This window comes from Aethalodelphis obliquidens, unplaced genomic scaffold (genome assembly GCF_003676395.1).
Source record: "Aethalodelphis obliquidens isolate GAN/ISIS:26980383/991018 unplaced genomic scaffold, ASM367639v1 scaffold6, whole genome shotgun sequence".
Classification (NCBI taxonomy): Eukaryota; Metazoa; Chordata; class Mammalia; order Artiodactyla; family Delphinidae; genus Aethalodelphis; species Aethalodelphis obliquidens.
The window spans coordinates 16,605,362-16,623,555 of NW_020837950.1; positions in this window are offsets into that span (position 1 = coordinate 16,605,362).

Genomic DNA, 18,194 nt, shown 5'->3' on the forward strand with positions numbered 1-18,194 from the left:
AAAAAAAAAAAAAAAAACTGGAAGGTCAGAACCCTAGGACAAATGATGAAAGCAAAGCTATACAGACAAAAATCTCACACAGAAGCATACACATACACACTCACTGAAAGAGAAAAAGGGGAAAAAATAATATATCTTGCTCCCAAAGTCCACCTCCTCAATTTGGGATGATTCGTAGTCTATTCAGGTATTCCACAGATGCAGGGTACATCAAGTTGATTGTGGAGCTTTAATCCGCTGCTCCTGAGGCTCCTGGGAGACATTTCCCTTTCTCTTCTTTGTTCGTACAACTCCCGGGGTTCAGCTTTGGATTTGGACCCGCCTCTGTGTGTAGGTCGCTTGAGGGCGTCTGTTCTTCACTCAGACAGGATGGTGTTAAAGGAGCAGCTGATTCGGGGGCTCTGGCTCACTCAGGCCGGGGGAAGGGAGGGGTACGGATGCAGCGCGAGACTGGCGGCAGAGGCCGGCATGACGTTGCACAAACCTGAGGCGCGCTGTGCGTTCTCCTGGGGTAGTTGTCCCTGGATCACGGGACCCTGGCAGTGGCGGGCTGTACAGGCTCCCGGGAGGGGACGTATAGTGACCTGTGCTCGCACACAGGCTTCTTGGTGGCTGCAGCAGCAGCCTTAGCGTCTCATGCCCGTCTCTGGGGTCCGCTCTGATAGCCATGGCTTGCACCTGCCCGTCTCTGGAGCTCCTTTAAGCAGCACTCTTAATCCTCTGTCCTTGAGCACCATGAAACAAAGGGGGAAGAAAAAGTCTCTTGTCTCTTCGGCAGCTCCAGACTTATCCCGGACTCCCTCCCGGCTAGCCGTGGTGCACTAACCTCCTGCAGGCTGTGTTCACGCCGCCAACCCCAGTCCTCTCCCTGCGCTCCGCCCAAGCCTCAGCTCCCAGCCCCCACCCGCCCCAGCGGGTGAGCAGACAAACCTCTCAGGCTGGTGAGTGCCAGTCGGCACCGATCCTCTGTGCGGGAATCTCTCCGCTTGCCCTCCGCATCCCTGTTGCTGCACTATGCTCCATGGCTCTGAAGCTTCCCCCCTCCACCACCCGCAGTCTCCGCCCACGAAGGGCCTTCTACTGTGCGGAAACCTTTCCTCCTTCACAGCTCCCTCCCACTGGTGCAGGTCCCGTCCCTATTCTTTTGTCTCTGTTTTTTCCCTTTTTTTTTTTTTTGCTCTACCCAGGTACGTGGGGGAGTTTCTTGCCTTTTGGGAGATCTGAGGTCTTCTGTCCGCGATCAGTGGGTGTTCTATAGGAGCAGTTCGAAGTGTAGATGTATTTCTGATGTATCTGTGGGGAGGAAGGTGATCTCCACGTCTTACTCTTCTGCCATCTTCTCCAGAATCCCCACATTAAAATGTTTTCTTCTCAAATAATTTTCTGTAGAAGTTGGCCAAAACTTTTTTTTCCCCTGTGCATTTGGAAACAGAACACTTGGGATAAAACACAATTAGTTTTCCTAGAGTAGACAGAACTTAAAAAATAAAATTATTTCTAATTCAATAGCAAAAAATAATCAATAGTTTTGATTTTATTTTTCAGTAATATAGAATTTTAATTAAATGAAACGATAAATAAAATATGCTTTAATAAAAAATATGTCTTATTTCAAAAACGGTACAAGGAAGTCAAACTAAACACTGACACGAGTGAAGACAATTTTGAGAGCCAATTAAGGGACAATATAAAAAAGAAAACCATAATTCGAAAAGATACACACACCCCAATGTTCATTGCAGCACTATTTATTGGGTTGGCCAAAAAGTGCCTTCGGTCTTTAAGTAAAAATAAAAGACACATTTTTCATTTTCACCAAGAACTTTGTTGAACAGCATATTCATCCTTTTGTTCCACTGCCTTCTGACATTTTTCAGGCAACTTTATAATTCCATCTTCCCAAGACTTTTTATCTTTTTGAGCAAAGAACTGTTCCAGGTGCCTTTTACAGTCTTCCAGGAAATTGAATTTTTTTCCATTAAGAGAATTTTGTAAAGACCTAAATAAATGGAAATCTGAAGGTGCAATGTCTGATGAATATGGGGATGAATCAGAACTTCCCAGCCAAGCTGTAACAGTTTTTGCCTGGTCATCAAAGAACCATGTGGTCTTGCGTTATCCTGAAGGGAGATTATGCATTTTCTGTTGACTAATTCCGGACGCTTTTTGTGGAGTGCTGCTTTCAGTTGGTCTAATTGGGAGCAGTACTTGTTGGAATTAATCGTTTGGTTTTCCGGAAGGAGCTCATAATAGAGGACTCCCTTCCAATCCCACCATATACACAACATCACCTTCTTTGGATGAAGACCGGCCTTTGGTGTGGTTGGTGGTGGTTCATTTCACTTGCCCCACAATCTCTTCCATTCCACATTATTGTACAGTACCCACGTTATTGTACAGTATTCATTGCCTGTCACAATTTGTTTTAAAAATGGAATGTTTCATTACGTTTAAGTAGAGAATCACTTGAGCAAATATGGTCAAGAAGGTTTTTTTTGCTTAACTTATGTGGAACCCAAACATCAAAGCTATTCTCGTAACCCAGCTGGTGCAAATGATTTTCAGCGCTTGATTTGGATATTTTGAGTATGTCGGCTACCTCCCACGTAGTATAACATTGATTGTTCTCAGTTAATGTCTCCATTTGATCACTATCAACTTCAACTTGTCTTCCCGACAATGGAGCATCATTTAGCAAGAAATCTCTAGCACGAAACTTTGCAAACCACTTTTGACATGCTCGATCAATCACAGCACCTTCCCCATACACTACACAAATCTTGTTTTTGCATTTCAGTTGCATTTTTACCTTTCTTGAAATAATAAAGCATAATAGGCCGAAAATATTGCTTGTTTTTCTTCCATCTTCAATAGTAAAATGGCTATACAAAAATTCACCAATTTTGATTGTGATTGTCACACTGAGTGAAGTAAGTTAGACACAGAAAGACAAATATATGATATCGCTTGTATGTGGAATGTTTAAAAAAGGGTACAAATGAATTTATTTACAAAACAGAAGTAGAGTCACAAATGTAGAAAATGAACTTGTGGTCACTGGGGAAATGGCAGAGGAGGGATAAATTGGGAAATTGACATATACACACTACTATATATAAAATAGATAACTAATAAGAACCTGCTATATAGCACAGGGAACTTTACTCAATACTCTGTAATGGTCTATATGGGAAAAGAATCTAAAAAAAAAAAAAGAGAGTGGTTATATGTATATGTATAACCAATTCACTTTGCTGTACACCTGAAACTAACACAACATTGTAAATCAACTATTCAAATAAAAATTAAAAAAAAAGAAAAACTCCTATTGCATCAGTAAACAATTCTTTGTATAACAACAAAAAAGATAGATTAAAAAGAGAATCTTGTTGACTAAAATTTTATGGAAAAATTTACGTTTATTTGCAATTCCCTTAAAGGCTTTGGAAAGATTTATTGATCTGCACTCATAGTAGAATGAGAAAAAAGTTTTATAATATTATGAGATGATATCCTGATCCCTTGGCACATATATTATAGAAAAGCAGTGTCCAAAAAGACTGTCTACAGTTATGGGGATGGTCTATGTATATTTTGTCCAGTACAGTAACTACTAATAACTTGTGGCTATTGAACACTGAAATTGAGCTGGTATTACTGAGGAAATAGTATTTAATATTATTTATCTTAATTAATTTGAATTTAAGCTTAATGAACCTTGTGTGGCTAGTAGCTGCCATATTGGACAGTGCAGTTTAGAAATAAGCAGTCATTGCATATTTTATCCTAAGCACCAGGATGCATAGCAGTGGCAAATAATGCTGGCTGTTCCAGTAGGAACACAGTGGCAAGCATATTTAGTCAAGTGCTGCTGAAAAAATGTATGGCTAGACTCATAAGTTGAGTGAGGGCTGGTATAATGTCGCTCTTTCTTAGCAATATTTTTGCAATTGCTTACATAGTGCCTAATATAGGACTAGAACACAAAAGTGTTTCTAAATAAAAAAGGGAAAATATTAATTAAATAAGAGATAAAATAATTTTACTTAAGTGAAAAAAATGTCTGGCAACAGAAGAAAAAAATCACTTTAATACATAATTTTTTCTTTAGGAAGAGAACCTTCTTATCAGAGTCAGAATAGTATAAAACAGACTAAAGAAAAGATAAATATAAAATGGGAAAAATGAAATTAAAATCATAATGAGGCTTATGGTCTTAAGCAGGAACAGACCTGCTTAACTTGCTGGAGTTAATAAGAAAAAGTTATGGTATAAGGTGAGTATTTATGACACTTTGCATCCTGAAATTTACCAAAATGAGTCCAAATACTGAATGCATGTGAGTCATTTACCTATACTGTTGTTTTTTAATGCCTATATATTTGGTCTGTTGCTTTTTACTAGATTCATGAGAGATTGTGTCTTCCTACACATACACAGACACACAAACCTTACCTATAAAAGCAGAGGGAGATTCAGATAAAGAGGAAGAAAGAGGGAAGAAATATATATATTTTTATATATGCACATACATTTCATATTTATATATGAAAATACATATATGTTAGAAAGTTTGTGACAGAGTAAATCATAAGTTTCAGCACTGAGCCTGACCACTGGGGCAGTAAATATATTTTTTTGTAAAATGTCCAATGTCCTTCATTAATTTTGGTCTAAATTCCACTGTACTGACGTTTATTGTAGTTTGGGGTTGTTGCTATCTTCCAGTTTCATGATAGAATATATATATATACATGTATGTATACAAGTATATTTTCTAACATATTTTCCCATATAGTCTATCTTCCTTCTATTTTCATGAGGAATACATGTATATACATATATATGTATGTATTGTATAATATATATAGGTCATGAAACTAGAAAGTGGATAGAATATATATATATATATATATTCTATCATGCATAGAATGAAACTTGAAGACCGCTGGTTCATCATCTGAAAGTAGGTGAGAGAGACCCTGTGGTAGAGGACGACCTTTCTGCTTTACTCCCATGATGCATTTATGTCACATTCTTTGAATTAAATGGGGAACATACTTTACCCCATAATTAAAGCAATGTCCATTTACTTTCACATGAAGAACATGAAGACAAAAGGATAAAACTAATTGCAATCTATTTAAAATCTGTTGCCAAATAATTGGTGCATTCTATAATTCTAAACATGGGCTATGGAGATTAAAATCTACTCTTTTATTTAGATCCACAGAGATGTTAGCTGTTATGTAATTGCCCTTTTCAGAACATGGGAAAATGTTGGAATAATATTCTGACACAAATGAAAATTCATTGCATTGCGCTCTACTGTCTACTATGTATTCATGAGTTTATTATCTTCAGGGTAAATTTCATACCCATGTAACATTCCCAGCAATACTTTCTGCATTAATTTGGAAATAAAATATAGGTGTATCTGAGGGCATGCATCATCTCCTTGTTAAACACAAATTTTGTAGAATTTAATAAAAGCAATTTATTCTATTCAGGACAACACTGGATCATTAGAAATTGTCAGTTATTTTATATGTGCCTGACATGTTTTATTTATTTAAAAGTTCATGTCTCTTAGATATATACCTGTACTTTCTTTACCACTCATCAACATATTTGAAAGGCATAGATCATGATATCTATAACTTCATTTTTTGTTCCTTGCACAAAATACATTCTGAATCCTTCTTGTTTGTTGCCCTTGTTCTAGCTCTGTGCCATGGCATTTGTGAATGTACTTTTCTCTAACCTTATTACCCCTCTTTCCTCAGCCTAATCTTACTAAAATCACTTAGCTGTCTCCAGCAGAACATACCTTTTCAGTCTTCTTCCACAATTTGTTAACCTCTGCCCGGAATGTTCATTCTACCCTGGTCTACCCAACTTAGACACATCCTGCTGTGTGAATTTTCCCTATTATTCACTCACCACCAGCTTTGATGATTTCTTTTTTTTAACACTGTGTTGTACACACATATATACAATTATCTTCTTCAGTATCTATAAGATCCTTGAGAGTCTTATTGTATCCAAAGCCTGATGTGAAGACTTGCACGTAATATAAATCTAATAAATACTGTGAAATAATGAAGGATATGGGTATGTTTCTACCATAAAACTGTTTGGAAGATTTTCCTAAATGCTGCTAAACTAGCATCGATCTCTGCCTGACCCCAGAAAAGAGTTTTAAAAGCTCATCAACTCCTGTGTACTTGGAAAAAGCTTCTTGCTCCTGTGGGATGGGATGACTTTTAAGAGACAAATCATCCACAATGTCACAGAATCTATACAGTAGGCAAATGAATAGAGTCATGTTATAACAGAAAGAGATGAATATGCATTCAGCATCGAAGCTAACTTGCCTGAACTTATAACTTGCATTTACATGGACATCTTTAAAGTTACAGTGTGTCAGAGCAGATGGCATGCTTTTTACATATGCAGAATTATATCGAACCCACTCAGAAAACTTTTTAAAGATTAAACAATAGTGGCAAGATTAATGTGGGAAAACCTAAAAACAAAAGGAAATGATAAATTTATTTCATACATTCTGCAATCATATCTAAATAAATTTTAAGTTTGTGATTTCTACTCTTGACAAGCAGTCTAGTTTGTCCTTGCTGAGCCAAGATAATGATTATTAATATTTAAAAATGTTTTATCCTCTCCAACATAGGAGGAATTTCAGAATATTCTGTATCTTTTCTTTAAAGTAGGTGGAAATTAAAAATTTTTTTTTCCACATCCTCCTACACAGTCACACAATGGAAATCACTTGCCCTTCCTCTGTCCTACACTTAACTTTACAAGGAATAGAAAATATAACAATCTTCAACTACTCTTTTTTTTTAAATTAATTAATTTATTTATTTTTTCATTGGCTGAGTTGGGTTTTCGTTGCTGGGCATGGGCTTTCTCTAGTTGCGGCGAGCGGGGGCTACTCTTCGTTGCGGTGCACGGGCTTCTCATTGTGGTGGCTCCTCTTGCTGCAGAGCGCGGGCTCTAGGTGCACGGGCTTCAGTAGTGGTGGCACACACGCTCAGTAAGTTGTGGTGCATGGGCTTAGTTACTCCGCGGTATGTGGCATCTTCCCAGACCAGGGCTCGAACCCATGTCCCCTGCATTGGCAGACGGACTCTTAACCACTGCGTCGCCAGGGAAGTCCTTCAACTACTCTTAAGGCATCTGTTCTTTTGTGAGTTTTTTACTACCTTCCAAGTAAGTAAGCATTTTAGAAAATGCTGTTGCCGTTCATAACTTTGCCTTCTCTTCAAGGGAACAGACTGGATCCAAAGAGAAAATGAACAACAAAGTTGTTTTTATGCTGTAAAGGATCTACAAAAAAGTGACTCCATACAATTGAAACAAAAGCTTAATCTTCAACTTAAAAAAATACAATATTATTGCAGATGAAAAGAAATCAGAATGCTTAGACATTAAAGGGAGAGCATATGTATACAATTTTTATGGAGGACAATTTGAATAAAGGAATGTTGTTTGCATTATCTCAGATCTGGAAATTTATCTTGTACTATTACATGCTCAGTATATACTAAAAGATGTGTAAAAATATTTTGTTACTGGAATGCTCAGCACGGTGTTATTTTATTACTGCAGATATTTAGAACCACCAAGATAAATACAAATAGGTAACTGGTTAAATCACATGCTAGAAGTGCCATGAAAGGGTGTTGGTTAATAAGAGGGCATATTCTGGAGTCATACTACTCAAGTGGAATCCTAGTTTTGGTACTTTCTAAATAGGACACCTCTGACAAGTTATGTATTCTCTCTGTGTCTCACTTTCCTAAAATGAGCAGCAACAATAATAGTATTTACCTCTATAGTTTGTTGTTAGCATTAATGGGTTAATATATGTTAACTTTGGGGAAAATGCCTAACATGTAATAAGCACTGCATTACTGTTAACTTTGGTTATGTAGCCAAATACATTAATTTTGTAAAAACCATAATAACATGGAAAGATTTTCTGAGGAAAGGGAATATATATTATTTACTGATATCTTAAACCAGACAATCACCTTTATAGATCTAGCTCCCTTCATTTCAAAACCAAAAACATTGTTGATGAAAAATGTTGTATGAAAAAAAGCATTCAACCTATTGCTTTCAATAATATGTGATTTATAATTGGAGAGGATAGGTGAATATCTGTCTCCAGATCCATATATATATATATAGTTGGCCAAAAAGTTCATTTGGATTTTTTTAAGCTGTTATGGAAAAGCCCAAATGAACTTTTTGGCCAACCCAATATATTTTTTTAAAACATTAGCCAAGCACACTGTCCTTTGGCTCATCTTTAATATTTTCTTCAGAATTCCCAGCTGACTGATTTCTTCTAGGGTAAAGCTGCTCCCAGAAATGTCGCTTTTTAAAAAATATTTCTAAACGCCAACTTTCTCTTCTGAATCACATTTCAACTTTCTCCTCTGAACTGTTTTATAAATTGCTGATAGAGTAGTTCTCCTAAAACACAAATATGACCAGTGTGACTTTTAAACTGTTTATTGTTTAAACTTCCAGTACATATCCTGGGCACCTTGTGTTCCCTTTCTGTGGTTTATTTTTCCCCACACTTGTCTTGATCTAAAATACAATATATTTTACTTGCTAATTATGTATTGATTCACTCCTAAAAATAAAAGTTAAATCAATGAAGCAGGGGTTTTGTTTGCTTGTTTTCATTTGTTTGCAAAATTCCTTTCATTCACTACCTGTTTCCATTGTCTCATACAGTAAATGGCATATAGGAAGTGGCACAAGTTGAATGAAAAATGGATCTTAGCAGGCAGGTTAGCCTAATGTTTAAAAACATGTTTCCTAGAGTAAAAATGCCTTTATCTCTCTCTGTATCACAGACTACATGTAGTACTCTGGCCAATTTAGCTCTCTTTTCTGTACCTTATTTTTCTTTATTATAAAATGTCACAGATAATGGATGTGAGACAATTAATGAGATAACATGTAAGTCAGCTGAATATTTAAGCTAACTTTTGCGACTATCTATATATTTTTGATCACCTTTGGTCAATGGACTTAACACCCCTTTATTCTATACATTTTCCTTCTTTCAAGAAGGATCAAAGGGCAACATTCCATGTATAAGAAGCCTTCTCCTTGCCTTTTTAAATTAAAGATGCTAATTTCTCATTACAGAATATTGGTTGTTATGGTGACAGGAGGGAAGACAGAATTAGGTGGATTTTGGAGAAGATAGGGTCATGATACTTAAGGTTAGATTTAAGCAATTTTAGTGATAGTTTCATGCTTTGAGTTGACCTTTGACTGGAGTTTAATTTGCTACTAGTTGGCACCAGTAAATACAAAATCATTAAAATCTCTTAGCGTTTTTAAACTGGATTTGTTTTTTCTCTTCTTCACTTTACCCTAAGACTCTAAGTGGCCACAGAAATAGAAGAAGAGTCCTGATTCTGATATTAGTTACTAGAGACCAATAAAATTGTTTTAAAACACAATAGAGTTGGACTTCCCTGGTGGTGCAGTGGTTAGGACTCTGCCTTCCACTGCCGGACTGCAGGGCACATGGGTTCAGTCCCTGACTACGGAACTAGGATCCTGCATGCTGTGCAGTGCAGCCAAAAAGAAAAAAAGAATACTCTAGAGGCAACTGAGATTGACGTTGTCCATAGCTTTTTTTTTTTTTTTCTGTCATCCTGGATGAGACCCTGTGAGCCAATTACTAGGTTATTACCCTACGTGGGCTTGTGCATGCCTCGACTTAAGAAACTCATATGACCTGTTTAAAGAGGTGTTCAGAGCCACCTGGACGATGTTGAGGTCCTCAGAAGAGATTTCAGGTTGTCTGCTGAATTAGCTCTAGATAGTTTGCAGTGTGGGAATCTCCATGAATAGAAAAGGTACAGAAGAAGGCATTTACAAGGCAGCTGAGGGGATGTTACTTAAATAAAACCTCACTATTGGAATAAAATATCAGATGGAAAAACTCAATTATAAGAATGTGAGGATAATAATGTTTTTAAAATTTATGTAAAATAAATAAATGTTGTTGTGCCCATGAGAAGAAGAATCAAGGGACCCATGGGAAAAGGTGGAATAAGTACTAGGGATTAAGAACAGACATAGTTCCTTTTTTCCTTAGTGTTTGAACTGCATCTTAAATTTTCAGGAAGCGATTTTCTCTTTTGATTGGAAACTATTCTGAAAGTGTTATAGGCTGAGAGATATAAAAAATCAGTATGGAAAAGTTTTTATATTTATAAAGAGTTATGTTTAAATCATTGCTGTTTTCATAATTGGAATATTAGATTAGAAATTTACCATCCTAAGGTCCTTTATATCCAAAAGGATAAATAAATAATGTGTTAAATAAATAATCAACTTGGGAAAATACAAACCCTCCCCAAGTCAGATACATCATTTTGTTAAAAGACATTTTAAATCAAGCAAAATGGCTAAGAGAATGAAGTATGATTCAGTTTTATCAGAGAACTAGGGGTTTTAACATATGAAGTTGGGATTACAATTTAGGTTGTCTTCATATAATTGAACTTGAATATGCTCCTTAGTTTTATATTTTCTGATTTGATAACCATATTGTGAATGACAGATTTTTGGGATAAGTGAATTAGGGAATTCAAAGGCAATAATTAAAATACTAAAAAGTTGGCTGAGTTTTCTTTTTTCATGGTAGTATGTAATTAACAAATAATATAAAATTAGAATGATATTTATATTGTGTTTTACTCACACAGGTATTGATATATGTACTAAAATTGCAACAGAATGTACAGTGTATCTCATCTCTGTTGGATATTTCCAGGTTTTCATTAGGTAAGACTGTGGGTTTTCTCTTTTTTCAACTGAAAATTTGGGGGCCATCTCCAAGAATAATAATGAAGTATATTCAATAGTGTTGAAAAAATATAAAAAGGTCATATGTATATAATTTATATGATAGGATTTTACCTGAGCTGAGATGAAGTCATTAGTGGACATTACGGCTTCTGTTGATTATGGTGGTTCTAAACAAAGTTGTGATGGAGACAAGGGCAGGTCCTTATAAACTTTCTAACTTAAACCAACCATGTGGAGTTTTATTTACTTTAAATGTTTGACATGCTTTCTTTGATAATACTTAATAAATAATTTGTCTGTGTTCTCCAACATTTTATTGTTATAGCTCACCTTTTTATCTTTATCTTTCAACTAGAAAAATTGAAAAAATAAAGGAATAAACCATGCTATATATCCTAGTGTCTCTGAGACTTTGGGTTTACAACACATATTTGAGTACCTGCAGCCTGATTAGAGCATCATTGTCAGGGGCTTTGGTCACTTGGTTATCTCAGGACATTGTGTATGACACGAGCCATCTGTGGCTTTCATTTTTTCTGTCTTATTGTTTTACACCTAATATTCCTTTAGATACGAGAAGTTTTATTTTGTGTCTTTTTTATTCTTGACGTAGACATATAATTTTATAACTATTAGGGTTCTGTGCTTCCAGAAAGACAGTTATTAGGAGATTTAACCAAAGTGTAAGCTTGTGCCCGGAACATCCTAGTAACTGTTAGGTGTTATACTGATAGCAGGGGGAGGGGGAAAGGGGTGCAGGTGCCTTTGAATAGGAACTAGTGGAGGACAAACACTAGCTCCCAAATTCTAAATTATTACTTTAGATTTTATAACCTGAATTCTCCCTTTAGTACTCCTAAATGCAACTATTAGAGAAAGTCAAAACAATAGATGTCGGTTATATATTGCCTAATTAAGTATAATAAAATATAATATACATTAATAGATCTAACATATAATGCTTTCCATTTTGACAGTTAGGTAGTGTATAAACCTTAAAGTAATGTTACTATGGATAAAACATTCAAGATATTTATATATTTAAATACATTTTTTTGAAAAGTAAGCAGATATTTGGATCATACCAATAGTTCCAAGATGAATTCAGATTTTAAAATTAATTTTTTTAATATCTAAAATGTTCTGGATATTAACTTAAAATGTTATATTACTACCTTTTCTTAGATGTAATTTTTAGTGTATATTTTTGGTAGAGTTGTCAGGACTGGAGGATAAATATACAAAACATTCATAAGTTTATAATCTCTTTTTTCAATGGCTTATGAAAACAACAATCATAAACATATTAAGTAAAATGCAATTCTTAATATATTTTGATTTTCTTGTAATTTAAGCAGAAAACTGATTTTGAGAAGAATTCTCACCTTTAGTCTTTACCATAAAAATTACAGTTATAGCAGTTGTTTTTCTGAGGGTTATGTAAAGAAGATGATACCTGTGAAACACATGCAATATATGGTGAATTATTAAAGCAGTTATCTAGATATTGAAGTAAGAGGAATACTCTAAAACACAGAGGTGGGCTTAGAGATGAGCTGTTACATGAGGAAAAAAATGATTTTGGATTAATCATTTTGATAACATCTTCAGTTCTCCATTCAAAAGAATCAAATCTGTATAATAAAATCATTAAATTAAACCAAACAAATTCCCACTATTATATTATTCCATAAATAGTGAGATGATTAAGTATCCAGTGTATCCTTTGGCTCAGTTACTAATGATTCGTACTAATGATTTGTATATATACATATAAATAAAATGGAGGTATTCATGCATGAGGCATTTATATATACTTGGAGTATATATAAAACTAAAATATTTACTTTGGAAAGAATTCCAATTGTTCATAGTTGTCAGAGTAAAGTATAATAGTGATGAACTTTCTACATTGAGGCATTCAAAAGAGTGAGTTCTGACACTGCTCAACAATGGTAGCTTTAGGTAAAATACAAAAAAAAAAAAAGGAGGAAATTATTAAATCTAAAGTAAAAAAAAAAACCTTCTGAAGTCTTGTGAGGTCTTCTGAGGATTTTTGGCAAATGTTTAAGGAAAATGCAAATTACGTATACTTTTCTGTGTAGATTTCCAGGAGTTAATACTGTATATTTTTTCATTTGTTTCTGTCTTTAAACATCTACTAAGGACATTGAACAGAACAAAGGGTAGCTAACAGATAATTTCCTAAGTAGTCATAGATTAGTGAAAGATGACCCTAACCATTCTGGGCAGACAGCTATGAAAAATCCATGGCCTTCTGTTCATTTCCCTACCCTTTAATCATATATGAGTCTTTCAAAAAATGAGCTTGATTAAATCAACCTGCTTGGGTTTTTTTATATATGTTAGTAAGTTAAACCCTTTTTCTCTTGCTTGTTCAATTAACTTGTATCAAGTATAATTTATTAAATTTTAATTTTGTGACTAAATTTTATTATGAGCACTTTATTAATACTGCAGTATAATTACATTTTTCTTTCTAATCAAACTGAGACTGTACACATAATAGGTGTGTGAGCCTTTCCAAATGTTGGATCTATTATTTTCTCTCTTGATTCTGTCACATCCTCTTTGTATACAAACTACACTAAATTAATTAATTTATTTTCTGTATAATAAAATAATGTTTTATTGCTCTTGTTTTCATAAGTTGAATTTAGTATATATTATTTTTCTAAACAATAGCTGAATACATGAAGCTTAGGAATAACTTTGATATACACACACATATATGTATATACATACATAGGTATATATGTTTTTCTACTATCTTTCAATAATATTTTTTATTAAGTACAAATGTCTTGATACTATTAAACATACTTTTGAAAATATGCTCTCTAATATGAGCTTTTTGTACATGTGAAGCATTAGTTTCTTCTCATGGCATGGGCTCTAAAATTATAAAGACATGGGTCAGCTCAAAATAGAAAGCTCTATTGGATCACCTTCCAAACTCTCCCTAACTTTTAAATAGTACTAATCTGCTCTAGCCTCTCCTCCTTATACCTACATATATAAAATTTTAATAAACTAGATTTTGATAGGCTTGTTAAACTACAGTGCATTAACTTTTTTCATATGTGTAAATATGGATTCACTCTTAGGATAGTATTTTAATTGAATGCATTCATTCCTGTTGGTGAGCACATGTGACAAAATATATCTAAATCCATGACATCCATACAATCTCAAGTTTAAAAATCATTGTCAGAATTCAAACATATTCTCTCTGACTTTAAATCTTAGGCTCTGTTACCTTTATACACAGAAATATACAAAAAGTAACAGTACTTTAAAATAATTCTAACAAATCATCTTGTAACTAAGCATTCTAATCAGGAAAATAACATGCACAAGTATTCTGTGAGACTAAAATTAAGATGTGCAAAGTTGTAGATTATAAAAGTGTGAATTTTGGCATTATTTCATTGATAAACGATCGCATAATAAAACATTGATGTCTCTAAGTGGATTCTCCATGTGTTTTGCACATTGTCATTGCCTGCTATAGTTTCTTGTGTTCAGGCATTTTCAAAGAATTAAAATGTGTTATGGTTGTTCAGGTCATGCCAGCTTCTGAAGAGATGAAAGAAAACTACTGCTATGATACAGAAAACATGCTTTGTACTTATTTGTTTTTGGTCCAAGTCAGATGTTTCATTTTGTAATCATAAATTACTAAACCAAAGCCAAACGTATGCAGAATAGCACAATTTTTCCAAAGAGAGATTATACACAAATAAAATAAGAACACTTTGAAACATTCTCCTAAGAGATATTGCAGAACATATGCTGTATGTTTGTGAGTCAGTGGTTTTAATAATCCTCTAGTGCTTTTTAACCAATCTTGGATCATTTTAGATGTATTATTCATAAACATATATTTATGAAATTGTACACCTATTTTATTTAAACAAGAAAAAAACGTGGAATATATAATTCAATTGGGACACAGTTATTATTTCTGTCATCATCTAGGATTTGAAATTTCTCTGTATTTTCTCATTCTTCTGAAAAAAGCCCAAGACGGTGATCCCAGAGATCATGTGCTACTAGTTAGTTCTGTGCTAATAGAAGTTAATCAATGGTTTGTGAGAAGTCCTAAAGGTTCATGGATGAACAAAGTGATATTTTAGTCTAAGCTTTCTCCTAAATAGCTGAGACAAATAATGCGACAATATAATTTTCTTCTTTAAAACTTAAACTTGAATTATTTACTAAAAAAGTTAGAATTGTCTTATCATGACAAATTTAACATAATCTTTTTTGAGCCTATTTCCTAAAGACAAAGGTAAATCATTTGCTAATATTATTTTCTCAAAGATTGCACTTTGCAAGCTACTGTAAACACTGTTTTTACATTGCTGTTGATGGCTGTGTTGATATGAGCAATAGAGACAAATGATAACTATTAGTTGTCTGCAGCATACGAGGAACTTTATACTAATTCCTCACCCAGCTGCATAAGATGGGCATTTCTGTTTTCTTATAGATGATGACTGTGAGCTGGAGAGAGCTTACTTGCCTTTCTCAAGGTCATGAAATTAGTATGTAAGCTTCCGGTCTGTCTGGCTTAAAAGTCTATCATCTCCTTTCCATCAATGTGCCTATGAATGTTAAGCATTAGTTTATGAAAGGAGTCAAGGGGTGTCATTAAGACCTTGGTCTTGGCCAATGAGTTGCCCATGAGATAGTAAGAATATTGGACAACATATTGGAATGTATAGCAGCATTATGGCCTTGGCAAATTTTTAATTTTACAGATATCTGCAAAATAAAAATAAATGATAAAATTACCATAGACACTTGTTCTTTCCAGTTCTAAATTTTTTATTTTATTTGCCTTACACAAATATGTTTTTTAAATGTTTCAACAGTCATCGTAAAATATAGCTCCATGTGTAGACATCCATATTTTCTAATATCTCCTTGATCTCATTTTGCTATGGCCCATAATATTCTGTTGAATGTGAATAGCTAATAAGTTGATTTTATTGCCAAAAACATTTTGGATGATATTTGTGGAATTAATAGTGTACACTATTTTCAAATGTATCACTTTTACTTTTGATATGTATGTTACTAAAGTTGGTATTTTATAATAAGCATAGATACAAGCATAATTGAAGTTTGTTTTTGGAGGTTAAGATAAGTTAATGATGTATGATATTCCTATTCAGGTATGTAGATTCAGTAGCACCATGAAAAACACTAGTTTCTTACCTACCACATGTAGGGAACTAGTTTCAGCATTGTGTTTCCTTCCTTACCAAGGTTATAATCAAGCTGTAGAGAAGATATATGCATAAGAAGTCAGTGATATAAAATTATGAAGCAGTACTTGATAATTGTGAAAGAAGAGGTCTAGATAGGTTCTCTTGTAAGAATCCAGAACCATAGTGATCAGTGATGGATGATGTGCTCATAAAAGATATTGTTCAAAAAGTAAATTATTAGAGGTCAGATAGAGTCTTCAGACTACAATGCAGGTCTGACACTTGAGAAGCCAGAGTGGGAAGAATGGAGAATTGGATAGGAAGAGATTCCTATTGCGGTGAAGTTGCCAGAATGTTTTAGCCATGCTTATGGCAAGTCTTCAAGTCAAAATACCTATTAGAGGATTTTCTGTTTCAGAGCAAGGTTGCTCCATGTGTCCACTAACAATAACAATTGAAGAAGGGAGTATCAAGATACGGGAAGGTGGCTAACCAGGATTCCACGCATATCCCTACATGCTCTCATTGTATACATGCAGCCTCACTCTTCTTGCTCCTCAGACTCAGTAGCCCTGCCAAGACAGTGATTCCTGTTCTTGCCTGATGGCTCCTGATCATAAGTCCAAAGTACCCTGACAGCAGCCACAGCTTATGGTTTAATAGTATCTGTGCTATCCTCTGGTAAGAGTATTCCTACCTTGTGGACTAGCAACTCTAATCCTTCAGATTCCAGAGTTACAGGGACCCAATACAAAAAGTCTCCCAGTTGGCTACTGGGAGAGGTGACAAGTATATCCAATCCTGCTTCCTCTTCTTCGTTCCTGGACCAGTGTGAGTGTGTGTGTGTGTGTGTGTGTGTTGATCCATAAGGCACACAGTTCCATATAGAGGTCTCTAATTTAATGCATAGACTACATCATAAAGGTTGTCACACCACTATTTCAGATTATTAAATGCATCAGTTGTGGCTTTAGAAGTTCATTTCAATACTCTATGAGGCCAGATGCTTCTGACTGGTATGGTAAATGATATCACAAGGGGATCTCAGGGTTCACTGTGAAGGAGGTCTAATGGTCTCATGATTTGTTGTGAGGAACCCCATGTCTGTGGATCAGGTATTCTATAAGTACATAGATAATTGGTATTGAATGAGGCTCTGTGTATAGAAAAGTTCAGTCCTTACCAGGTATAGCTATCTCTCCTTATGAGGATGAGTTGCTGGACCTTCCAGGATAGAATGGTACCAACATACTCAACTTACTAAGTTATCAGTTAATCTCCCACAGAGTAATGCCATATTGAAGTATAAGTGTTCCCTGTTATTGGACGATTGGATATTCAGAAGCAGCAGTAGGTGGGTAAGTAAGTCTTGGAAAGTAGGAGTTCATGCTGTTGGGCTCATGCATAGCGTCCACTTCTACAGTATTGGCCACCTTGTTTCTGTGTCTGTCATGCTGGTTCCACAGTGGCCAATGCTAAGAAATAACCAAACACCATTTGTCAAGTCATTTTTTCTATGCAGTGGTTCACTGCCCCTTCCATGATAGATGCTTATAAAGGTCATCAATATATTAGCATCTTCTTGCTTCTCCTCCTCTCTAATCAGCAACTTTCATCGATATGATGTATCAGTGTGATGTTCTGTGGGATGGACAGATAGTCTAGATCTCTTTAGAGTATATTTTGACAGAGAATAGGAGAACTCTGAAGCAACCATTAATGAATAACATTGTTCATTCCACATGAATGTGAACTGCTTCTGTTTTCTTTTTCCTAATCAGAATAGAAAAAAACAACATCACTAAATCAATAGCTGCATATGATGGCCAGAGGCCTTACTAATTTCTTCCAGTACCAATACCATGTCCAATGCAGCAAATGTGATTATGACTATTACATTGTTGAGTTTGTAGTGGTCTTTAGTCATTACCCAGGATCCATCCTGTTTCTGCAGTTTCAGAAGTTGCCACTTGTCCTTCCCAATATGATATCTATTACCATATAAGCTAAGGATCCAATGTGGAAGTTACTGCAACTACCAAGTATATCAATCCCAATTTTATATATATATATATA